This window comes from Corvus kubaryi, unplaced genomic scaffold (assembly GCF_017639235.1).
Source record: "Corvus kubaryi isolate FWS band 111438036 unplaced genomic scaffold, C.kubaryi_AGA036_p1.0 37270, whole genome shotgun sequence".
NCBI classification, from domain to species: Eukaryota; Metazoa; Chordata; class Aves; order Passeriformes; family Corvidae; genus Corvus; species Corvus kubaryi.
In genome coordinates this window covers 2,462,517-2,489,396 of record NW_024581083.1, presented here as the reverse complement: position 1 = coordinate 2,489,396, position 26,880 = coordinate 2,462,517, and the positions used below count along the sequence as shown (strand labels likewise).

Genomic DNA, 26,880 nt, shown 5'->3' with positions numbered 1-26,880 from the left:
AATAAACTACAGTCAGTAGTTGGATGCTGCTGAAGAAGGTGCATGTGGCTCTTTAGGGATTAATGAACAAACATAGTTATAAATGAGGGACTGTTGATAAGCCATAAGCATTTACACATGGTGTGTTTTATTGCTGTGTTGTATCAAGGGCCTAAGCTGAGGAGTTGACAGGTACTGTAAGAGATGAAGACAACAATAAACAGAATCTACACAGACAAAGTAAATCCGTCTTAAAACTACAATTTGTAAAAGTATGTGGACTGTAGTTTTATGATAAATAACCCTTATCTGAAAGACAACTGGAAAAGTGCTGCTTAATTCTCTGAATATTTGGTATTTGCTTATTTTGAGGTCATTTTGGAAGGAATATCCAACACATAGGCCAGATTTTTTTATCATAATTTTGGGGGGTTTTAATTTTTAATTAACTGTGAAGGCTCTTGCCTTTTCTCTTGCATAGCTGAAGAAATGTAATATTAAAATATTTTATGATTTCAAAAGACTTTATGTATTTATATACATCATTCTGTAAAAGTAATTAGATAAAAAGACCCAATGAAAAGAAGTAAGAATTTCTCTAAACTGCTTTAATGAGGCCTAATATAAATCTGAATTTCAGATCACATTAGGGTTGTCTTATGCCCTAATTTCAAATGACAGCTCTGGCTTGCCACTCAGTTGGCCTTTTATTTTGTGTCACGAATTAACCAACTGTGTGTTCTTATGCCACCGTTTTATCAGAGCTACACTTAAAGAAGGGAAAAATTTCATTACACTAAGTTAAATGAGAACACAAGTTACAGTAGGGGGAATAAAGGCAGTTTCAGACCATATTTAGGTATTTCAAATATGGATAAATATAGAGGAATGAAAAACTCTTAGTTTTCTGCACTTCCTAACAATACAGTGCAGTATAAAGTGCAGTTTATGCTCATTAGCAGCAATGTATCAGCACCAACGTGCTGTGCTGCTCTTGCAGCTGTTTCTGTTAATGGGTGACTAATGTATTCTCTGGCAGAGAATACATTCACAGGTGAAACAGGTCTGGAAAACGTGTAGTGTTTGTGACACTTTTTAAAACAGAGTATCTACAGTTTGTAGTTGAAGAAAGGGGATCTACTGAAAACATGAAAGGGCAAAAAGCAACTGTGAATGTTGCAGGGCTTTTTATTGGTGGGGTTTTTTGTTTGGTTGGGTTTTTTTGTTGTTTGGTGTTTTTTTTTTTTTTTTTTTAGTTTGCTGTTTACTGAAGGGGATTAAGATCTCATAATGCCTCTTTTTTAGTGCTGTGACTTGATTCTGTGTCTTTGAATCACACCACCTTGTGGGTCTAAATAAATTAGGAAATATGTAGTGCTTGATGTACCAACAATATTCTGGGGTTGTATTAACATCTTGGGGAAAGGCGAAAATATGACTTCTTGTCTTCATTTGCCAGTGCAGAAGGCATTATCAAAATGAGGTGTTAGTGATCAGCCAAAATCATTGTTGTCTGTCTCTGTCCAGAGTTGGATGCCAGAAGGAACTAGAAATAGGATAGGCTGCACTGGCTCAGATCGATGGCCGCAAGTGGATGCCTGGGGACAGTACAAGAGGCAATCATAATTGAAATGCCACTTAGGCTTTCCCAGGCTTGCAGCCCTTTTGGTCTGGGGACTTTTGGGGCTGGATGTGGCCTTGGCTGCTTGGGAAGCCTCAGTGGGGCTCTCTGAGGAGCTTTCTTGCCATTGCTTAAATCGTTGTAAACCTGTGGCCTCCGCAGCATTCCCTAGCAAATGTGCATTTGCTGTCTAAAGAACCAACTTTTTTAAGGAGAGAAGAAAGAAGAGGGGAAAAAAGACTTTTGAACCAGACTACTGCTAGTTCTGTTTGTCTCCTGGTTCTCATATGAAAAGAGTCAGGAAGGTCAGGATAACATGCCTTGCAGCTTTCTCTGTGGTGTCATTTCCTCAGAGTGGTGGGCTTTGGTCAAAGGGAAGTAAATTCAGTGCATTGTGGTGTTTGCCGTGTTGCTGTTTTCAGTGCTCTGCCGGGTGGGAAGAGGTGATGCTGCCCTGGGGCTTTGGGAGGGAGCTTTTTCTTCGGAAGTGCCCAGGCAGGGGAGGGGAAGGTGGTGGCTGATGTATTGCTGCTTCTCTTCAGATCTAATCAAAGCATGCCAGGACTTTGACCATTTAATGTAAAGGGCTGAATCACGGTGGTGGTGCTCTCCTGGTCTGGAGAGTTTATAGAATACGCTCCTGTGCAAGACTGCACAAAGCCAGAGGCATTTTCAAGTGCACATGTCTGCAGCAGCTCAGTTTAGCTACCCTTCATATAGAGAAGGGAATGTGTATTTATACATACACACAATTATGTATGTGAATGAGAGAGAGAGACTCTCCTGATGTAACTTTATTCATCCCTTTTAAAGAGACAATATACTGCTTATCTCAGTAAGCCTGTAAATAATAATGCTTATCCAAAGACAGTGGTTGGAATTGCAATTACTATTGATTTTTCATAAAATACTGCTGGAAGGGTTCTTCATTCAGTGGAATATTAAGCTTTGCTTATATCCAGATCCAGTTACACTTGTGCTTCAGTGGTGCCTGGTGATGGTGCTGTGAATGGGTGCAGAGTTTCATTTCCTTTATCCCCCCTAAAGAATGCTTCCCAATGCTTGAAGCTGCTTCAGGTGCCTCTACCTTAGTGTCTGGTGCAATGTAAGGAAGGACTTGACTTGCAGGGTGTTTTACGATTCAAGGCTGCAGATCCATCTCAGATGTTGTTGGGCTGCTGCTCCCAGCAGCACTAAAGGGCTGCTAGAGACAGCTCTTCTCCCTGCCCTGATGATACTCCCTTCACTTTCTGGTAGCCCTTGTTCCTTTCATCCTCAGGTGAGCTGTCTTTGGCCTAATGAGATCACCCACCTTGTCTGTTTCCTGTCCTGCTCTCCTGATGTTTTCACCTTAAATTACTGTCTCTTGCTCTTTGGTTCTGGTTACCATGATGCCCATCTTTGAAGCTCTGCAGTAATTCTGGAAGTTCCTGATACTCTGGCATTTTCACTGTATGTTTTATTGTTTTCTCCATTTTATTTTATCCTTTTAAATTGGAAACTCGGTGTAAAGTAATGGTAAATACAGTTGTATTTATTTTCAGGCTTACAAGCAAAGCTCCTGACTAATTTTTCTGGTTATTGTCTACTTGGCTGTTTGTTTCTATCATTTCTTTGAATCCCCTGGATTCAGTGGAGGCACTGCGAGTTGTGGTGTTTATGTGTGCATGGATACAAAGTCTTTGCACCTTTCAGTAATTGCTGAGATTTATGCTGTGGTCTGTACTCTGTGGAGACACTGATTAGTGTTTTGGTTAGTTGAGCTACTTAAAAAGAAAATCTCAGTATCGAGAGTGGTTTTCTCATTGGTTGTACAGCCTGGGGCCTTACTGGGTCACCAGCTGTGGTGGGCACAGCCCCAGATGTTTTGTGCTGCTCTCCTGCCCAACACCAGAGTGCCTTTCATGCATCTCAGTCAGACATTTTCTTTCCTCCTTCCAACACCTTTATTTTCCTCTTGAGAAATGAATGAATTCTTCATTGTTGATCTCTTGTTTACTCTCCAAATTATTGATAGATGTTTCCTGTTTACCTGATGCTGTTTCAGTCCTTTGTTTTGTTAGTAAACAAGAAATATTATTTGTAGGTGTTAAATACACACTGTACCTGTTCTGGGGGAAAAAAAAACCAAAACACAATAACCTTTCAGATTTTGTCTTTTTTTAAATATGCAGGAAAATATTTAGTTTAGTCATTTCTCCTCTAGAGATTTTTGTGTCTTTTTCTTTCAGGTTCTTCCTCTTGCAGTTTTAGGAACTCCTGATACCCTTGAACAGGACAGAGTCTTTGAAGTTTGTTATCCAGGGGTTGTAATCCATCCAAAGCTCTGGTTTGTAACTAGATATAGACCATGGATGAACCACCCAGCAGTGGTGGTAAATGATGCAGTTTTTCACTGAGCACGATTTTGCTTTATTTGTGTTCTGATTTGTGTGGTGCAGAGGCTTCTTCCTACAGCTGTTGCTTGTTAAACACCAACTTTTACTGTTATTCTTTTGTAGCACTTTTAATTTCTTTGTGAAATCGTGGTCTCCTTCACGTTTGGATGACCATAGTGCTTCCCTTCAGCTTCTGCATTCTTTCCTCCTGGTCTCAGGGTTGCGTATTTCAGTAGGCATGTCCGACTGGTATGTTTTTTATTTTTACTGCTTTTCTTTTTATTTGGATTAAGGTTGCTGTGTCTCTGAAGATGTTACAAGAGTTACTTCACTGGTGTATTGGGGTTTTTATTCTGCTATGATTCAGCTGCAATTTTTGCTCTCTGCCTCTTGAAAGCAGTGATATTAGACTTTTGCCATGATCTTTTTTTTCTGTTACTATCAAAGACTGCGTTCCCATTCTCGCCAACTTTATCCGATATTTCTCGTGTAAATATAAAGTGTTGTCTTCAGCTAGTACTAATATTCGTTAGAAAAAATGATGCTGTTTTTAAGCTAGACATTTGGAAATATGTCAGTTATGAAGTACAAAACTTATATACTTGAGAAATCTATGATTTCTTCCTTTTTGTAATGTCATTTTTTTTTTTGTTCTACAGCTGTAATATATTGAAAAAACTTATGTGTATGATTTCATGGCTGTTAAAAGCTTTATTATTATTATTTTTCATTATTCAGAATTCAGTTAATTTCCATCTACTAATCCACCACTCTCTCTCATATCTTTTGCTGGCTAATAGGAAGAAGAAATATTTTTTTCTTTCAAGTTTGGCCTACAGCTCATAAACCTGATTTCCATTACATGTATTGATGTCAGGATGAGGAAAAACATATTTTGAAAGTTTTACTCCAATTTGTCAAGGGTGCTGTGTTGTGATCAGTATCACTTCAAGTAATTGGCATTTATGTTAAATATCAACTGAATAGAAATTCTAGATATTCCCTAGTTTGTTGGAATGTTCAGAATTTTATAAATCATTAATTTGTTTAAGTTTCTGGAGGATGAATACACTATACATTGAATATAAAGTGTGCTCTGTGCATATGAAGTGAGTTGATGTGAAAGTACTAGATTTGTTTTTTGAATACTGTGTACCAGTTTTTCTTTCAAGTAATCTCTCTGCAAGCATCCCTCTGTCTTTATTGAAATGCTGGCTACATTGCAAGGCAATTATTCAAGTTGCCAAAGAAAAAGATATTTGTGTGGGGGTGGAGCAGTGAGAAAAGTCAAGGACTTAATAGCCAAAACACAGATCTTTAATTTGAATTTGTCGTGGCCTTTGGGTGAAGTTGCATGATGATGTATTTTCTTAAGAACCATTGGTGCAGTGCTTTGATCAGATGCAGCCTAAGAACAATTCAGTCTTGGGAAGTCACGTAGGGTGGTGTTTGTAAGATCGGTGCTGTGGATTTGTTTTGCTGGGGTGCAGTCCATGAAGCAGGTTGTTCAGGAGGGGGATATAATATAATGCAAATAGTTTGTGTTGTCTCACACTACAGTTCTGCTATCAGCTGTCAGCACCTGATCAGGACATTCCTGCGTGTTCCCACTCCTGTCCCATGTGCTGGCACTGCCTCCTCACGTGGCAATACATAGAGCCAAAGTGAGGAACTGATGCAGACTAAAACTGTGGCAGGAGGAGACAAAAGAAACAGGAATATTTTGGTGAGGTGCCCAGCCAGGCTCACTGAGTAACCCATCAGCTCCTGTGCTGGCTCAGAGGAGGGCAGGTATTGCACAGCTGGCTGCTGAGCTAAGAAGTGAGTTGCTGCTGGGAGCAGTGCTGCCTCTTCAGCTGAACACAAAGCTGGTGACTGCTATCGATGTGTTCCTGTGGCTGCAGCCTTGAGGAGAGAGGGGAACTGGAATTGCTGTGTCCCCCAGATGCCTGCATGGTGATAGACTCCTGCATTAAGCAGGCTGTGGCATGGCCAGTAAATGTGTACTTGTCCCTTATTTACTGGGCATGTAAAAATGCTTATCACTCTGAGCTCACACTGAAGGCACCCAGACCTGTCCTGTAACATGCAAAGTGCTGTATAATGTGAAGTGCAAGGAAAATTTGGCACGTGGTATTCACAGACACTTCTTCCATCTTCTTGTGCCAAGATCTCAGTCAGTTAAATCGCAGTAGTGTCCTCTGGGGAGGGGTGAGCATGGAGGGGTTGGTGCTGAGCGGCAGCGGGGGGTGAGTCAGGGAGGCTGCCTGGCCTGGGGCCAGCAGTGTCAAAAACGAGCAGGAAATTGATTTAGTGAAGCTCCCAGTACCTTGTGCTAAATGATCTACTGACTAAAAAAAAATAAAATTAAAAATACTACTAATAAAATACGACATAGAGTGTGTACCAACCAGGACAAGTTGTCTGTTTTATGTAGATTTTGCTGTTCCCTGGATTTTATATGCTTGCAGCTGTGATATTTAATTTCTATCATTACTGTATGTGTAATCTATAACCTTCATCTAAGAAACACGACTCATTAATTAATCATTACCAAGGGCAAGACATGGAACAGCATCAAGTGTGCCAAATCCTCTCTCAAAGTTTTTAAGTGTCTGGATGCTCATAGATACCATCTTGGCAGTCCTGGCAGATTACTCTAAAGGACCAGATCTTGCAGCACGTAGCAAATTTATGGGTTTTTATATCAGTTCTTCCAGTGACACTCCAAATAATTTACAACTCTGCCTTCCATTTATTTAACCCTCTTTGTACTGCTGCTCCGTGCCCTGCTGCAGTGGCTCCTAGCACTGCTGGAGTAGCTGGGATGTGAATGGCAGCACAGACCTGAGTGTGGCACTGGTGCAGACAGGCAGCCCTGGAGTTTTTAATGCTCACTGTGCCTCATTGGCACTGCTATGGAGAGGCATTATGGAAATGGGCAAACTGCTGCAGTGGTGTGGCCACTGTGACTTCTCTTCTGAGAAACAGTGCACTCTGTTTTTATGCTGCTTGTGTAGTACCTGCCAAAATTATTTTTAAAGTATCCAGTATTATTGTAAGAGATGCCCGAAAGGAACAACTTCATTCCCTTTGGCTTTGCTTCTTTTCTTGCTTGGTTTGGCTTGTTTGTAAATACTGGTAGATGTTTACAAACACTTTTCCCTTGCTCTCTTACAGAAAGGCACTTCAAGGCAAAAAAATATTAGAACTTGTCAGACTGTATTTTTAGTCAGTCTTGGTAACAAATACGTAATTGAAAACCCTGTAATGAAACATGAAACCTGTTTTGATTTTTGTTAATTAATTTACTACATGCATTTATGATGGGGTTTTTTGTTTGGCTTGTTTGGGTTTTGTGGTTTTTTGTTTGTTTGTTTGTTTTTTAAATTCTGTTATAGCTAGACAGTTTAATCTTTCTTTGGACCTCCCACATGTAGAACAGGACAGAGGAAAAATTGAGAATGTAGCTCTACTGTTCTTTTTTTACGGTGTCATATGCTTTTACATCTTCTATGAGTTTGAAAAGCTCTGTACTTACTTTAGGCTTATTTTTAAAGTCATTTGTGCACGATCTTGTCTCTTCCCTACGCATTGCTCCATGAGAAGAGGTGACTCCAGCAGCACAGTGAGGGTGACAGGCTGGCAGTGCCTGGGCAGGGGGCTGGGCTGGACCTGTCCCCTCCTGGAGGAGCAGGAGCTGGGCCACAGCAGAGGCCTGAGCACGGGCACCGTGGGCTCTGGTTTGGCTTTCAAAGCCAAAATACTTCTCAACTTCAGTCGCAAAGTAGCCACGTGTCCTTTTGTTAATCAACAGCTCCCCGTGATCAGTTCTAAAAGCCTGAGTTCGGTAGGCTTTCCTGAGGTTTAAAGGTGTTTTCTTATGAGGTCGATCTTAGCTCTCACAAATTACTTGCTCTTTTTCTTGGTAGTTTATCAGTGTTTGTATCTCTGTAACCCAACACTATTCTTATGGATCTTGCTGTTCAAATCCAGCAGCTCCTGAAATAGTGATACACAAACAGGGAAGGTATAAAAGAATTAACAATTACAAGCAAATACTGTAAAAGGCACAGAATTACCAAAGCAGGAGGTAGGTATTAGAAGTGTAATTTGCACTTAGGCATAGGTTGATAGGATTGCACAAAAGAAAGTAAGCATAGTAGTGAAAATAAGGAGATTATGAAAGTAAAGACTGCATCCCAAACCCTAATTAGTCAGGTTATCTGTATTTCAGCTTTCACATTTGCTCATTAAAAGCACTGGGGTTTTTTTTCACCTTGATTCATATTCTTAGAAAATCTTATGCCAGGATTCTGGCCATAAAGATTTTACATTATACTAATGTACAATGTGTATCAAATTCTTTGTCTTATTCAAATAATTGATGCTTTATGGAAAGCTGTTGGCCTGAAATACAATTATGCCTATTCATTTCCAGGGAGATAAACCTCAGCAGTTAAGCAGTGCTAGTACATCAAGCTTCTTTTTTAACCAAAAATAAGTACCGTTAATTTAAATTCAGTGAAAGCTGTGGATAAAGCAGTGTTAAATGCTCTCAGTGTGAAAAGAAAGTAGCTTAAAAGTTTCATGTGTAACAGTGAAAAGCATTAGCTTGGCTTTATAGGTTTTTGTACATACTTATAAAACATTTGACTCTAATATTGATGGTTAACATGTCTGTTCCCCCCTCCAGCCTGTGATGATTTTGTATTTTTTTTGAGTGGGCTCCATCAACTATTTGAATTTCTTTGGCAGAACGACCAATCACTTCTTCACATTATTTCTTATTGTTCAGTTTCATGATGCAATGTGAAACATATAGTTTTTTCAAAGTCATCTTACAAATGGTTTTGGCTCTGCCTGGATCATTTCATTGACCGGGTAGAAATTGCTGAGGCTATGGACATAGTAAGTAATATTTGTTTTTCCAAAAATACTTTTGTGGCTAATAGAAATTCTGAAGAAAATATGGGAATCAACAGGTGTTGGAAGGTATTGCATACTGAGAAAGAGAAGAATAAATTGACAGAAAAAGCAACAAACTATCTGTGAAGTGGTGACATCTAAGAGTATTTTAATTTTAACATTTTTGTAATAAAAATACTCAGTGGGAAAAGTGTCTTGATGCAAAAGTTTTGAGGAATGCTGTTTAAGATCACTGTGTCTTTTTGTTCTTTTGAACTGAGTAGAGGAGATGTGTCCCTTCTAATTTACTAGTGTAAGAATTAAATTACTAAGCAATCTCTGCTTGAGCGTCTGCATTTGGGACAGGGAGTAGGGGGAAAATAGGAGGCATAAGGAAAGAGGAATATAGAAGTTTTATTTCTTACATCCTGGTGTGGTTAGATTGTGGGGTCCTTTTGGTAGTTAAAAACTGTAAGAGATAAGTACTAAAACACTGTTAAAGCCTTTGCTTACTGTTAGTATTTTACAGGGTTTTTTTTCCTGAAAGTTATACTTTTTTCTTTCTGACAGATCCTTCTTGCTTTTCACTGCCCACTGCAGTAAGAATTCCCTCTCACCTGATGAGCTAGAGACACGACCCCTAACGACTGCAAGACTGAGCACTGCCGACCTCCCGGTCAGTGAGTACTCACAACTTGAGTTTTTGTGCTGTTTTGCTCAGAGATGTGTTTATATTGTCGACCAAAATGGTTCCATCTATGCTTGAAAAGTGCCTGGGAAGATCTCTGCAGGAAAGTGTTTTTGTAGAGGAAAGCAATTTGTCTCAGCACTTTCCTTTAAAGCATCTACTTCAGTCTTTTCCAGCCCAACTGAATTACCTCAGAAGGCCTCACTAAAAGAAATGTGCCTTTTCCCTATCTACCTGCATGTTCATTTGCTGGACTTGCTCATTCTGACACATTCAGGATCAAATGAGGATGTTAGGAGTTTATTGCTCCTGGCATCAAAGGCAATTTTTCTTCACTCAAATGAGACTTTTATTCAGATTCTGAACACAAGAAATACATAGTCTGTAGGACTGGCTGCATACCATGAAGTTCTGTGTCTCTGTATAGAGCATATATGCTGTGCAGAGAAAAGACAAAGAGAAGAAACTTTCCCATTATCTGCCCTTTGGTGGTGTCTCTAACTGCTGGTCAGAATGCTCACAAGACACCCTACAGTTTAATTACCATTGTACATATGCTCTGGGAGTTCAGGTAATTGTATAAAGTACCACACTTATCCTGGTGTGTCCAGCAGTGGAAATGGGCTGTCCTGCGTAGGAGTGGCTGAAGAGTGAAGGAAACATAACCTTTGGTTGATAGATTCCCATAAGGAAATAAGACCAAACCAAACCTACTTAAATTTTTTTTTTTTTCTTCTCTTTTGGATTTTAATTTTACTGAGTATAATTTTTGGTGATACACCTGAGAATTCATACTCGAGTCATTAAATTCAGTGGCAGTATTTCACAGGAAGCTACTTCTAGATTGTGTCTTTTGTAAAGTAAGTCTCTCATTTGGAGTTAGTTTAATATAACATTTTAAATTGTTTCACTTGTCTTGAAAAGCATGGCAAAATTGTGGGGTTTAGATATGGCAAGCGCCAAATTCTGAGGGAATTCTTTTATTCACGCTGAAAAAAATGAGCACATTCTTCTGCATTGTTTGCAATGGGCCATTTGGCTGTCATTACATGTTTTCTGCTGGAAGGTTAATTTCTTACTACAGGACCATACTTGTTCAGTCTTTAGGCCATTGAGATCCATGCTCTATACTTACAAAGTAAATACCTCTAAGGGCCTGAACTTTTAAATTTTCAAAATTTATGTTGTGCAAGAAAATGAAAATGAGAAAAACAAGATACTTCAGTATAAATATACAGAATAAACTTTATACCGAGAAAGAAAATCTGGTGGGATTGTGGAGGTTTTAAAATTTATTTTTATTGTTTTACAAGTCTAAGTTTCACGACAGTTTTCTGTCAGTTCTGTATAATTGGAAATATGAAATAGGGGATTCCTGAAATCTATTTTGACTGTTATAAATGTATCTATATAGTCTATGTATAAGTTATTTGTATATGCTCTGTGTGTAAATTCATGTGTTTAAGGGATCTTCATAGCCCATCTTCAGATAGTTAAGGAACAGATTGACAAGTACTTCCCACACCAAGTTCCAGGAGAAAAAACATTAAGTGATAAAAGATCCAGAAGCTTTCACTTTTGCTGTGTATCTCAACAGCAGTTTGTCAGGGAAAGGTTGCAGAAGTAGGTCCTTAGTGAAAATTTGAAAACACCTGATAGCTTGATCCCAAAATCCCCTGCTATAGTCTTGGTTTGTTTGTTTTTGCTGTCTTTTTAAAATAACACCAAGTATTAGGTTCCAACAACCAAGTGATCTCCCAGGGTCAGACAGCAGGTCAGTAACAAAGCTGAACGTGAAATCAAATTCATAATTGCCTGCAGTAATTGAGGTTGAGAATGTGCCTTCTTAAACTTTTAAAATGGTGGCTAGATCCTGTACATTACTTATTTTCATTGCTCTGGAGAATACTGAGGCCAGGAAGGATTTTCAGGGCCTGAAGAAAAAGCTTTTCCTATTGCTCCCCATCATATGTCTGGGGCAGTTTTCTCTGCGTTTGATTTGAGACGCAGGCTGGGACAAGGAGCTCAGTGGTGTTTGTAAGGAGCAGAGCTCTCTCTCCCTAGCAATGAAGTGTTTGCCTTAGAGGATCTGCAGCTATTCCTCCAGCTCAGAGAGGGCTCCTCTCAGAGCCTAAGGACAGGGGAGGAACACGAGCACTACAAGATCACACACAGTGTGGTACATCAGCTGATTTGGGGTTTCATTTTGGGGCTTTAGGGTCTTGGGAGATGTTCTGTCTTTACATGTGAGTTTTCTTTAGCTGCAGGTTTGGGGTTGGGGATTTGCCCTGGGTTCTGTCCCAGGTGCCAGTGGCATCACTTGTTTTCAGCCTGCTGTAGGTTCTATTGTTGACTTTGCATTTTTGAGCTGGTACTGTCTGTTCTTTATTGCGCTCCTTAAACTTGTATTCCTGTGGATTTTCTGGTGTGATGAGGAAGTGCTGGTAACTTCCCATTTTGTGGAAACCCTTTTGTGTGGTTTGCCCAGCCCTTCAGCACTGCCTGTTTCTGCCTTTTGTTCTTTATGCTCTGTCAAAGACTCACCATCAGTTCCCAAACAACTATCGAGACTCATTTCCCTCCATTGTCCTTCTCCAGCATCCTCTGTGTTCTTCAGAGGTCATGGCTGTGACATCAGTATTTCAGCATATTTGTTAGGTTTGCTGTTTTTAAAACTTCCTTTCTTTTCAACAAAGGCTGCTATCATCCCATCATGGTGGATCAAAGCCTTTAGAAAGTAACTACCTTAGAGAAAAAACAAGTTTAACTTCCTGAACAAAACCCTTCTGGACTTATCCTCAAGGGAGGACTCAGTTTCTTAGCTTTATGCATCTTGACAGTAAATTCCCTTTTTCTGTGGGATTTGGAAGAAAACAGCCGCTTCATCATGCCAGCTTCTGTGTTCTTAGTTCTGGGTTTGGAGGATTCAAACTTTTTTTCAATTTTAGTGCTGCCACTCTGTATAAAAGAGCATCTTCTGTATGGTTTGAAAACCTGCTGTAAATTCCCATTGGTATGAATAGTCAAAACTACTTGAACAAATAGCTGAAGAAGCCCTCTTTTTACTGTCAGACTTGGATGCCTCTACCATGTTGGATTTATTAGTTTGCAACGATTTTTAAAGGGGAAAAAAGTTTACAAAGAATGTGTTCTTGAGTATTTGTATCTTTTATTTCTTAAGCAGCAAACTCCCAGCTAGAGCTTGGTAAGTTAAATATTAGCACTCAGAAATGGAGCCACAAAACCAATGCAACTTCTGCTATTGATTTTTCTCCTGAGTAACTCTTTTGGCAGCAAAGGCAGATTACCATCCTGTGTAAATAAAACTTACTTGAATTACTCTAAATTATAAACTAACTAATAAATCAGCATTGCTACAGTGTTGTCCTCCCATTCCTTGCCCCATACCTGAAGTCCCTATCCCAAATAAGAAACAATGCATCAGAAAATTGTTTTAATTTTATTTTTTAAATAAATACAGAAAAATGGACGCTGTCCTGGAATTATCAGCAAAAATTAAGCATGATGAAAGAGCAGGGACATATATGCAGTTAAAATAAGTCACTGTAATGTGGTAATTACAGAAGTAGAATTAAGGTGTTGCCCATGCTTTTGAAAATTATGCCATAGCACCAAGTACCATTTCTTTACATTTTTGTCTTTGTTATGAAATTTAGGAGAATATTAATGGAGCTTAACCTATCTACTTTTAGGAGTGGTTTTAAATTTATCAGCACATATGCCCACACGTTGGCCTTAGCACTGCAAATATATTTGTTGGGAGAGAAATTTATTTGGCAGCATTCTCTAAGACAAGATTTGATAGGAGGAAATGAAGCACTGCCATTTCTCAAGAACTACAAGAGCAGATGAGGAATTGAATATTACTTTGGATAAATTCAGGCCTCTGTCAGATGTATGGAAGATGGGAATAATTCAAGCAGACTAGTAAGTCTAGGATAATTAAAAAAAATAAATTACTGTATCTTAAAACATTTTAATGGACTCTAGATACAAGTGTTCAGACTGAGAAGGATGTAGTGAAAAAACTAACTATATAAAAATACCAAATTATCACTAAAGGTCAAGTAAAAATGTACTGGAAAAGATAACTGGATATTTGAAGTCCTGCTGTTTGGTTTGTGGGTTTTCGTTTTTTTTTTTTATTAACTGACTACTATGTAGCATACAAAGATGGGAGTTGATAAATAGATGCTGATAATATTTGCTGTTTTATAAGAATACTCTTGGAGTCAGGTACAAATTTTGTTAACAATCTGCATTCTGTGCCATGACATTCCGTAATTCATATATTCTTCAAATACTTCAGTGGTATATGAGGTATTGTATGAAAAAGGACATTGTATAATTCATATATTTTTTATAAACTTGAGTAGGATATGAACCTCTGTGTTAAAAAGGCTCTGTGGGGAAAAAAATACTTGAGCTTTGACCTTTGATTTTTCTCATGAAGGGCAAGCTTTAATATATGTCATACTCATTTTAAAAAGAAAACTCCTCTTTTGCCTTCTATGGGAATATGGGACTGTGGGTGAAAGGGTGGGGGAAAATGCTGTAGGTATTCAGACTGGCCTAAAGTGGAAGGTTGCGGGAAATGTTAGGATAACCACCTGAATGCTTCTTAAAGTGAGACTGAAGGGGACAGGTCTTGCCTAGAAACTCTAGAAATGACATTCTGTGCATTCTGGAGCTGTCCTTAGAGAGCCCAAAGAAAACAGTTACAGCTCATGACAGATTGTTCTCTATGAAATAGTCTGTATAACCTGCTGCAAGCAGTGAATAGGGGCATCTGACATGAAGGAAGATGTAAAATCCTGTCTGTGGTGCTCTTGGTAATCTTTCCTTTATTTATAGTTTTATCCCTTTCCTGTACTGAAAACTCGGCAATGGCAATTCTAGATTTTCATGCAACCAATTCTGAAGTCTTCCTAGAAACTTGGTGGGGTTTCAAAACAAGTTCTGTGTGCTGAGATTGATGTAGCCCTTCCTGTTTGATGACGAATCCTGGGCTGAACTATTTCAGAGCTACCTTGTGAAAAGGGAAAGGTTCTCAGTCAGCATCTGTCGTGGAAGAAACCCTGTTTGTAATTACTTCATGACTGGTGTTTGAGATAGTGTGACTGTGTAGGTGTCTGATAAATGTTTTTGGTGGAATAGAGCACACATATGAAGAATGAATGGATAAAGCTACTCTCAGTTCCATTCGTTCCAGTCTAGGCTGGTGCCTTTGCCTTCATGAACAGGTTATTTTTGTGTATTTAAGGAGAAAGAAAAAAAGAGACCTTTAAGGTAAGGGAATATTGATAAATAGATGTTTTCTTTCAGGTTTTTCTTTTGCTTTTTATTGTGCTGTTTGTGTGTCTAGAAGTAGCAGGTACAAATAAAAAATGAAGTTACAAAATACAGTCAGACTGAATCAGTCTGAAATTAAATCACAACTTCTAGTGAGCAACCTGTGTCTGCTTGGATAGGATCTTCAAAAATCAGGTGCGATAGAAAGAAAACAGAAGTAGATAAAAACTGAACTGCCATCACAGTGGGAATCAAAACGTTCGTTGTTCCCAGCCATTGTTGTACGGGGAAGCACTACTCCATCACTACTGACAGCCACATGTGCTTGCGGCTGAAGCTGGGACATGAATCAGGGACAGTGAGCCTGAAGAAAGGCTCGGGTGTCATCCTGGTATTGACTGCAGGAAAGGAGTCACGGAGTGAGCAGGACACCTTGCAGGAATAAATCAGTTTTGCATAATAGGGAGGCCTCCAAGGGTGCTAATGATGCGGTAGAGGAGCGTGTCAGTAGGACTATGGAGAGCGACAGGGCTGTGCTGCACTGCAGCCCTGTGCCGTTCCAGGAGGTCTATGAGCCAAGATGAGCCATAACACAAATATTTTGTGTTCTACACTCTTATTCTGCATTTAAACTTGAAGCTGTGTGTAGGGGAGGTTGTGGTTTGCTAGTTGTCTTCAAGCTATTATTTATCATCAGTGTTGCTGGGCCTTTAACAAGTTTGTATTTGCATAAATATGTCTCAGAGTGTTGGTGCCTTTACAGTGACCTGAAATGGAAAACAGCATGATTACTATTGTCTTACGTGATCTACTATAGAAAACCAAAATATACCTAAGCATGAGTTTCATCAGATTAATTTAAAATTATAAACTCAATATAACTGGATTTTTATTTGATTTTACCTTGCACTCGCCCACCTATTTTACTGGCAGCTGGGTCTAACCTTACTTTTTTGAGCATGTGCAGCAGAAGCAGCTTTGCTTCATGCAGATCCTTACTGACCCAGCTTTTTATACCCCCTGGCAGTCTGCTCCGTGCTTGTACAGCACCAGGTTAATCACCAGTCCTGTGAACATGTGCATTAAAACAATCTGCCTACTGGTAGAGATATACTGGTTTTTTCTTTTGCTTTACAAGACTGCATCTTCTTATTTTTTAATATTAGCTTTGTCATAACTGGCATGTGGCACATTTCACGGACAGTTGAAGTTTCCGTCACTTTAGCAGAAATCCAGCTTATTATGCAGATACCCACTTTTGAGAATGAGCATCTGCAGCTACTCAAGACACAGAGATGCTGGTGAATGTGTCTAGGCATCTTCATTTGTTGTTCTGTGCTGTCTCTGAATAAATATGCAGAATATCTGGCAGTTGAGCAGTCACAATGCAAAAAGAGAAACACACTGGTGTTTTGTTATATGATAGCGGGCTGTGCTGCTGATTATAAAGCACATAGTTTAACCCAAGTGGAAGGAATTTTTCTTTTTTCAAAAAATTCCTAAATATTTGTATTATCTTTTTTTTTTTAGTCAATCTCCTTAGCAACAGAAACAGATGTTTCTTTTCTCTTAGTCATTGCATTCAAAGAAAGTAGCTGCTTCAAAAATAATGAAAGCAATTTCTATGAATTGGATAGCTATTAATTGTTGCCATGATGTTTTAGGATGATAATAAGATATGCAACAATTGGCTTTTTTCTTTAATTGAAATATAGCTATCTAGTTAACCTGTGCTGGTTAGGTGAGCTATAATCTATCTGCTCTTATAGTGCAGTTGTTGTGTGATAAAGACAAGAGTGAGCTTGACTATTTCTGGCTTATTGAGGAGATACACAGTATCAGTGTGCACCTCATGTTTTATTAATTTATGACTTCAAAGCAAGTCGGTGAAGAGTTTGCCTTTAAGACAACGAACTAAATATGCATGGCCTTACAAATATATATTTTTGTGTGTCAATTTACAATATGAAACGTTATAATTAATTCTAAACATGGACTTTGCTTTACAGTGATGCTCTTTTTTCATATTACTGTATATTTTTCTCTGGATTTTGATTGTACAATTTAAAGCTGTTATTTGGTTTCAAAAGGGTTTAATGATCCGTAATCTTCATCTGTATCTCCAGGACTGCATTCCTAATTCACAAGAAATTGGCACATGTAGGTGAAATGTAGAAAGAAATGAGTTAGGACTGCAGGAGCAGAATATGGACTGGTCTCTCTTAGCCAAGAGAAGCAGAGTTACCTCTGCAACTGGGAGAGGGAAGGACCTTTGCTGCTCCCCTAGTCCTGAGTGATTGTCATTTAGGATAACTGCATGTGCATGGACCCACAATGTGCCTGAAAACCAGCGCAAAAAATGAACCTTCATTCTTGAGGGTATTAATCTACTTAGTTCATCACACGGAGATTTAGTAGCAGTGTAGAGGGGAAAAAACTCCTGTTCAGATGGGTGAAACTGGGAAGCCTTAATCTCAGCTGGAGCTAAACTAGCTGGTCTTCTTTTACAAGCACATTCTCCTGCAGCATGCATGTGCACAGCAGGAAAAAGAAAACAGAGCCTTTGACATGAATTTACGAGCAAACTTGGAGAAGGAAAAGGTGAAGAGGATTAGTGTTATGCCACAACCTTTAATCACGTTTGTACTCTTCCTGATGCTTTCCTTTTTCCTTTGTCTCCCTCCAACCCTGAAAATAATAATTCTGATTGAGACTCCTTTGCCCCGTGTCAGTGGCAAAAATGGTTTTAAGAAGCTTTACAAAAGAACCATCTGGAGCACGTATGAGGGCCAAGAACACTGAAGAATTTCCTCTATGGCAGAACTGATGAGCTGGGAGGAGCAGTGAGAAGGAAACCCTGGCTGTAATCCTTTTACCTGGCCAGCACATCAGACAGATGGGCAGGCTGCCCAAACGCTGTTTCCGCGGGTGTTGTAGGTAGCAGGTCATCCTCCCCTTTAGGTTTTGCTAAAGCGGTAGTGGAACCATCTGGATTCCAGTTGGATGTGCAGAGTAATCAAAAATACAAATATGAAACCGTCCCTGATTCCTCAGTAAGTGCAGAATCTTTGTATCTGTTGTATGGTTATCCCAGCTCCTCGGGGATGAGAGTGCTGAAGGAAGGTGAAGCAGCATGATTTGGGCGGGGCTGAAAGGGGAGAGGCTGAGTTTCAGGGAAGATGGACACGGTTACCTTTTCACCCCAGTGTAACTTCTGTACATGGGTGAGGAGCAAAGGTGTCTTGTGGGAGGACCTCAGAAGGGAAGCCTTTCAGCTGTTGTGGCCAGGGACAGTGTTGCAAAAATGACAGGTATTTTTCATGCAGGAAGGAATCTTAGAAAAGAACAAAACCTTGGTGTCTGGTGTGTAGGCAGGGAGGCAGCCTGCAATGGGTGTCTGTTTCTCTGTAGGCAGTCCTTGCTTGGTGCTGGCTGCTAAAGTGAGTTATTAAAGTAAGTTAAATGTTATTCCTACTCAGTGTTGAGTTTACTCCATTTATTGTAGGTGAAACAAATATTGAGACTATAAAATAAGAGTAGTTAAATGAAATCTTACTGCCAGTGTCATCTTCTGTAAATGTAATTAAAACAGGTGTATGAACTCTTTAGTCATGCATTTCATTCAGGCTTTGGTTCAGTGGGTTACTGCTGACTCTTTCCTAGTTGAATTCTTGGAGTAGGAGGCCTTTTCTGGGAAGCAGGAGATGGTGCAAATTCTTTCACGGTAGCTGCAAATAAGGCAATGAGGAAGCCCTTTGTCACTTGGAGAAATAATGAGTATGGCTCTTTGCAAGATGCCCTGTTCTGTAGGAGTGCCTGAAAGCTGGGGACTGCAAAGTGGAAAAAGAGTAAGGTGGTTTGTGGTGAGAGCAAAAATTCACTTAGCTGGTGTTTCCTCTGCTGACCATCTAGCCATTTCAAGTATTTCCCCTGATACCAGCTGTCCTGGTGTTTCCTGGATTTTGGAATATCACTGCTTACATATTGGTGCTCTTTTTGAATAAATGTGGATGATTCCTACAGGGTATTTTAGAGGAAAATGCAGATTTTTCTTTTGTCTACCCTGTGTGTTTGTTTCATGTGCAAGCTGTCTGTTACTGTCCATAGATTTACTTACTTGCTTAAGAGAGAATTTAGAAGAAAATTGCTAATTCTTTTATCATTAAAGTGAAAAAAATAACACTGGCTAAAAAAGAAAGTGCTCTCAATGTCTACATAGTTTAATGGACACAGCTCTTCAAATGCTCCTGTAGCAAATGGGGGCCTTTTTAACCTTCCTGGTAAATTACCCTTTACGGTAAAATAGCTGATAATTCTGCAGCTCTTCATGATGTCTGTCCGCAAGTTATTTTTAAAGACAGGCTTGTCATGAAGAATACTTCTTTGATATTGAAATAATGAATTCCACTCAGTTTAATACTAATGAGAATGAGACATGATTTTTTTGTTTCAAGTCAAATTCTGATTTAACTTGAAATGACTACAGTTGGTAACAAAGAAGAGAAATTACACATGTAAAGTTAGTATTTTGAATTATATATGAGAATATAGGGGTTAAATATGCACTTTAATTGGACTGATTGTGCATAATATCTGTTAGGGTTTTTTTCTGCATGAAAAATATGTGAAGGTAGTTTGTTGAATCAATATTCTTGACAGGACTGTTTCAGCTGTGGTTTGTGTGTGGTTTGTCGGGGGCCAGGAGAGGATTGTTTTGGTTAGTTAGTTTTTTCATAGTCTGATTTTAACAAACAATCTGAATTAATTGCTTTAGGTTGGTTCTGCCACAGAGTTAGAACAGGCCCTTTGTCTGTGACGCTATATAGAGGGTAGTGACGCTGTTCTCCTGGAATGAAAGAAAATACATCAGAAAGAAAGCAATGAAGAGTAATTGTCTTCAAATGTTTGGCAACAACCACTCTGAGGCTTCATAGTTACTCTAAGTTGAGGGTAAGTTTTCAGTAAAAATATTGCATACATTGGAATCACAGAGCCCCAAATTACTTAGACAGTGATTTAATAATTTTTTAATGATTACTGTATGATTATTAATTACTGTGACAGATCACAATCACCCAGATATCAACACTGAAGACCACTTTTCATTATATATTCCAGGTATACTCTTAAAAATCTTACCATTTTAAATAAACTTGTAATACACGCACCTTCACAGAACTTACTGTTGTGTGGAATTCATTGTGCTCTCTAGAGAAGTGTAGAATCTGTGGAAAAATGCTTTTCATCCACCAAAGGAAATAGGAAATTTGACAACATGCATTTGTCTACAAAATGGGAAGCAATATCTGATGAAATATGCTTTGTCAATAAAATAAATTGCCAAACAAAATGTAATCCTTCCTCAAAATATGTTTAGCCTACACAGTGAAATAAGCCACTTCCACAAAGTGCATTTGGTTTCTTGAATTATTTTCATTTGCTGTCTATCAGAATCTGTAGATAGTGTGTGGTGTCTTTTTTTTTTTTTTTTTTTTTTTTTTTATTTACTTTTTATAAAAATTTTTTTTTTATATTTGGTTTTTTTTTTTTTTTTTTTTTTTTTTTTTGTCAGACACTGTATATCAACCTTTTTTTACTACATATAGCTAAAATATATTTAATTTGAAGGCAGGCATTGATAGGACAGCTGAAGCTGTTGTTGGTTTAGGTGAAGTAATGCTCGGCAGACAGGCGGGTGTGTGGTGTGAGGGCTCCCTGCTCTCCTCAATCTGCATTTCAAATATCGCCTCTGAGTCGGGGATTCTGCTGCTCTTGCCGTGCCTTGGGTGTGCTTGGCTTCCCTGCGGGGAGTGGTTGCTGTGGATTTGTGGCTGCACCACAGCCAGGTGTGGAGCCGTTTGTGTGATGGATGCCGATGGCAGCCCCTGGTCCGGTTCTCGTGCAGGTTGTGGTTCCCGTACTGGCGTGTGATCCTCAGGGCTTCAGCTGAGCCTTTCCCTGACTGTGGCACAGCCGAACCAGGCTCCGGTCTGAGCAAGACTTTGCAGGATGGGAAGGGGGAATGTCTAAGCTGAGGAATAGCTCTTCAGTGTCTAATTAATTAAAAAGTTCTGCATTATTGTAATTCTATTAGACAATACGTACATTTGTGGTTTTCAATGACAATTTTTAACCATTTCAAATTTAAAATATTTTCATTGCATATATGGAAACACATATATGTATGGAGTTGGTTATAATTTTAAAGGAAACTTGAGGTCTGTTAAAAATAAATGTATTTGGCTAAACAGAAATTTATTGCTAAGCTTTTGCATCTCATGGAAACAAAAATATACAGTGCTAAAATTGGAAAAGACATCGCAGGTCTGGCTCCTTCAAAATATTTTCCCTGTTGTATCAGGAAAAACAGAAATGTGTTAATTCTTATATGTAACAAAGTAGAAATTACTTCTAAAATGTTACTTCATGTTCACTGAATTAGCAGCTCTATAACTCTACAATGCATGTTTGTACAGAAATGGGTGAATTGGACCACTGATATTACCTGGACATTGTGCAGTGTTCCAGGAAGTGTTTGCCTCCTTCCTTTCTCCTTCCAACCAGGATGCTTCAGTTGGTAACTTTATTTGAATGGAGTGTAACTGCCTGAATGAAATAATTAATGTAATACTTGTTGAGATATTTTTACATTAATTTAGAGGGTATTATTTCTCCTGCCCTTTCAGCTGCCATGTTTCTGAGCTAACACAATAGTAATACATTAAAAAATACACATGGGCATAGGACATCGGAAGATTTGACAGAAAGCAGCAGACTAATCTATATGTGACATATAGGAGCTGTTTTTCTCTGAACAACTTAATCACTGAAATGAGAGATGAGCCCAAGTACCTGAGGATAACTTGGGTACTTGGGTAAATGTCAGAGCTGTTGCATTTTCCTCTATTTTAATGTAAATCAGGATTGTTCACTCTTTCCTCATGTGATTTAATGCAGTAAATCTTTATGGGAGCTGTCTGAAAATTAATAGCTGTTGTAGAAAAAACTATGTAATAGAGCTTTAAATTATGTTTTTGAATTATGTATTATTTAATATTTCATTACATAATTGTATATAGCACAATTAATGAAATACCAATTAAAAAAAGAAGTCATTATTTTTTAAATATAGCTGTTGAACATCAATCCATTCTTTTTGCTTCAGCTTGTTAGTGCACCAGTGATTAAATTACAGTTACACTTCCCCCTAATATATTTTACAGTCTAAATAACCTGAATAACATTGTTCTGAGTTTGGGAGACAGGGGTACTAGAAGAGATTAGGACTGAAAATTAGGTCTTGAGGCATTTTTAGCTTCTGTGTATGAAATAAGGAGTTTTATGAATTGGTGTTTTCTGCATCTCTGTCAATTTCAACCTAGATTTTGAACTTTTTCACCATGTCTGCTGACTTTGATTAAGGGCTAAGAGATCTCAAAGATAATTAATTTCCTGTAAGATGGCAGAGAATTTTCAGTGCTTGTATTATGGGGACCTCTCAGAAGAGAGAACAGATTTCAAACTGCCTCAGCTCTAGAAAAGTGTCCATTGGTGAATGTAGCTGGGAGGGCAGCAAAGTCAATCAATCAAACACAGACAAACACCTTCTATATGCGGTCAGCAACTGAATTTCATCACTTCCATTGCTCACAGAATTAATAGCTTTTGTTGAGAAATTAGCAATGCATGGTTTCATCACAGAGGGTTTAAAAATATATATAGTGTTTGGGTTTTGTGGGGTTTTTTGTAGCTTACATGTCTTGCTTTTTACAAAATTTTCTGCAATAGCTCACTTTAAATGACTACGTTGAGTCTTAATGAAAAATTAATATAAATAGTAGGGAAAATTAAGTGAAAATATGTACAGGCCTGATAAAATTTGGTGAGGTTGTAGTATAACTGTAGATAATTTTATATCCCGTCTCTGAGGTAGTCTCTTGCAGACTGTGCTGTGTATTTGCCCTTGGATGAAGAAATAAAGTATCACATTCTTTCCCATTATATTGAAATTGATTAGAGATAAACAATATTTGAGTTTAATTAGTTTTAAGGAAGCCTAATAGTTGGAAGGCAAAAATGGCTGCTATTTGAATCCCAGTGTTCAAATTGTATAGAAAATGCTGGAATTTTCTCCAGGTTAACATTGTATTTAAGCATTCTAGTTGTTTCATAAAGAGAAAGGCAATGTGCCTGTTCATTTGGGTTTATTCATAAGGTGGTATTACAGACAGAAAAATGGATGCACTTCAGGAATAAAATGTCCTGCATAAATTTTTAAAATACATGTCTAAAATCCTGAAATGATGAATATTAAAGCAGTTTTATACACACTGTGTTAGTGTTTCATAGCAGCTGGCTAAAGTGATAGCAACCAATATTTTTATTCTTATTTTTTTTGGTCCTTTGTCGTTCTGTGTTAATGTGCTGTCCCCAAGGCCTTGAGTGCAGCAGTTTCTTACACTTAGGTTATGTTCTTTGAAGGAAATGAACCAGCCTTTTTCTCAGTGATACCCAGCCATAGCTCATCTCTTGATCACTGCATGAAGAGCAGTATTAAGAGTTGCTGGCCCTGAGCATTGTTGCTGCAGAACACAAAAAAGCAGTGAGTGGATGGTGGTGTTCAGTCTTGGGCTCCTGCATCGCGTCACCTGCTCTCGTCATCCATCATCACCAACTCCAAACCTCTTCACATCACCTCTCGCTAACAGGAGGATAAGTTGACTTATGAATCTTACTTGCCATTAAAAATTAGTAAATTACGGAATTTGTGTATATTACTATAAGAATAATAGCATTACTAGATGAACTTGTATAAAACTCTGCAGGTAACTTACTGGAAACTTGTCCTCGAAGACTTGTATAGGTTCCTGCAAGGATTTTGGCATTCAAAGATACTCTGTACCTATATCTGTTGGGTTTTAGTGCATTTTTTATTATCTGACGTGCCGGAGTGATTTCTGTCAGTTTTGGTTTTCAGTGCAGTTTCTCTATGCTTTATGCTACAGCCTCTTCCCTAAAGCTGGTAGCCTGCTCTTTTAATCTGAACTTTTCACTGTGGTGTCCTTGCAGCTTCTTCAGCCATGAGCTGTTGACGTGGACGAGCTGCATTTGTGGTACAAGCCTGTGTCTGCTCCTCAGTAGTGAGCAAATTATATATATAACATGGAAAGTGCCTTAAACTGCAGTTTTTGGTGTGCACTTGAAATTTTCCTCTTTTCTTTGACTGTGACATTTTTTGTCACGAAAATTGTCAGGGACCAGTGGTCCTTGAAGTGATGCAGCTTAGTGCTTTGGTTTGCTCTGTCTGAATAAGCTCCCACTATCCATTGTGGATACAGGAATGATATGCCATCAAACTGGCACAGTGATAACACACACCTTTGGAATTTCTCTCTTTCTGTAGTGTGTGTGCCATGCTTCAGTTGCTGCAGATATGTTTGGGTTTTTTGCTTTTTTTTAAAGTGCTTTGGTGTATTTAAATGGCTATGTTCTCAAAAGGCTGTTTTTTAATTTCCCTTCTGTGTGACTGTGTAGGAAGGGGGCCCAGGGAGCAGTACCTCATGGCATAATTCCCCTGACTTCCCTTGTTTCTCAGCATTAATTGTCAGAGTTGATTTGGAAAGAGTTACCAAAACCAGGAGTTACAGACACCACAACTGAGACAGTTCCATTTTCAATCTTTCTCTGCCAGTCAAGGGGGCTCTGGTTACACTGGAGTAAAATTATGTGATAGTTTTCTTAATATAAACCTTACAGTGTGTGTTGAAGAAAATTGTAGTTCTAACACACTTTGAGACAATTTTGTTTCTTTTTATATCAAGATCCTTTATGAAAAATGGTTGCTTAAAAGTTGAGAAAATGTATAATATTTGTGAAAATCAAATGGTTTTTGATAGAGCTGGGAGGATTCATTTCTTGGGAAGGGTAACTGCAGTCTTAATCCATAACTTAGAAAGATGAATCATTTGGAAAAGAAAGTAATAATAAATGTTCATTTAATTAGTTTTGCAGAGGAACAAACTATAGCAAGAAATATTGACATTAAAAGAAGTATAATTTTAAATTAAGTTCTAAATGAGAATTGCTGTATTGATAAGTTGAACAAAAGCAACTGTCTAAGGGGGATTCAAAAAGCAATGTGTACAACTTATCAGAGTGAAATAGCTTTGTGCAAACATGTATTTTGGTAAATTATTGAAGTGAGCATTATGAATGTTTTTTTGAGTGGAGTGATATGCAAACCTTCATCTAGAAGTTAATATATCACCTGGAAAAAGTACCAGTTATCTCCATGCAATTTTCAACAATATGAGTATAACTGCAGAAAAACCAAAGCACAGCCTTCAAATTAAGGCAGTGAGCTTCCAAGAAAAATTAAACAACCAGAATATAAATGGATTAGCAGAAGAGATGAACTTAAATATAAAGGAATGGAAATTAGTTCACATGAGGTTTCTCACTCTGAGTTTTATATTAATATGAGGTTATTATGAACTGATTGGTACATGAATGCATTTATTTTTTAAAAATAAATTTGATCTCAAGGAGTTTCATTGACCTTGTGTCCTGAGGTGTTGCATGTTGTGTTCTTTAAAATGTGAGACTGTAGAAGCAGTATGATGCAAGCCCGCAGTTAAGTCCTCAAGAAAGCAATCTGTTAAACTAAGCAAGACTTGTATCTTTTAAATGTTTTATTATCAAAACCTACCAAAGAATATAAATATATACCAATGCTTGCTGTTCTGATCCTTACAGTTTTGGTCCATTTTTTTAAAGATGTTTGGTTTGTATAGGAAGAGTACAATTGATGCCATGTTCAGTTGCAACATCTCGGTTTGCATCTCTAGTTTAAAAAGAAATATTTCCAACTCAAAATAAAATTCCTTCTAGTATGGATAATTAAGTTCATGGCTGCAAATGACAGATGCTCAACCAAACCAAGATATTGCATATCTGAAGTACTGTAGTAAAGGGAAGCAGTGGAATAACATCTGCCCTGTGTAATACAAGGGAAGGTAGTTTGAAGTCTTGAAAGCAGGAGGGATGTGAAATAGTTATTGACATGAATGAGTAATTGATTGATCAGGTAATAACTATCCTAATTTAAACCTGACAAAGAAATTGATACTTGATATCGTTAAATATCCTCTAATAAAGCAGAAAGAAGATGGAAGAAAGGTGAGGGTAGTGTGAGTGGCTTTGATAAACAAATGCAATATGGAATGACTGACAAACAATAGGAGACAATTAAAGGTACAATTTTCTAGTCATTTTTTAGACTGTAGGAATTATGTCCAGCATTTACAATGGAGGAAAATGAGAGAAATTACTGAAACTAGGAAAACATGGCATTATTCTGTGTTTGCAGAGGGTCTGTGTGCCCTACACAGTTATTACATTGTAATTATTTTAAATGAGCTCTATAAAAGCATTATGTCATACCTAAACTTTTGGGTGAGTTTAAGCATCTGTGTTCTGATTTTTTTTTTTTTTTTTTTTGGTGTATGTGTTTTTTGGTTTGTTTTTTTCCCACATCAGATACATGGGATTTGCAACTAATTAATAGATTTAACACTTCTAAAAATGTTTGTGTGCAATTTCCACTTCTGGGTAAGTTCTTGCGCAGAACTGTGTACATGGAAGAGATCATAAAAACAATAATAACCTGAATTCACAGATTATTTGCTTTTGCTTATATTATTGTTGGTGAACTGTCAAAATACCAGAGAAAAGAAGGCAAAAGTTACTGCTTTTTGCTGTTGTCTAATACGTGCTTGTAATTTTGTAACCTGCTCTCCAGGGTAATTAAAGATGTAGTTTATTCCCACAATTCTAAGGGAAAAGATCAGAAACATTTCACTGAAGGACCAGACTATGTGCATTAGCCCTTAAGTATAGGAAAATAAGTTTATGGTTTGTAATAATTGTGATAATCATTGTGTTTAGGTAACTTAGAACCCTTTATTGATCACGTTAATTATTAACAGCTATTG

The 26,880-nt window shown here is 38.1% G+C and overlaps 1 protein-coding gene across 13 annotated transcripts in view; it reads left to right on the top strand.

The window, feature by feature from the left end:
* Positions 1-26,880, top strand: part of TENM2 (teneurin transmembrane protein 2) — a 655,728-nt gene that overhangs the window by 87,838 nt on the left and 541,010 nt on the right. For all 13 annotated transcript variants that reach the window (XM_042025410.1, XM_042025408.1, XM_042025406.1 and 10 more), the window contains exon 2: positions 9,457-9,562. The gene's annotated coding sequence lies outside the window, so the exon portion shown is untranslated. The remainder of the gene's footprint in view (positions 1-9,456; positions 9,563-26,880) is intronic.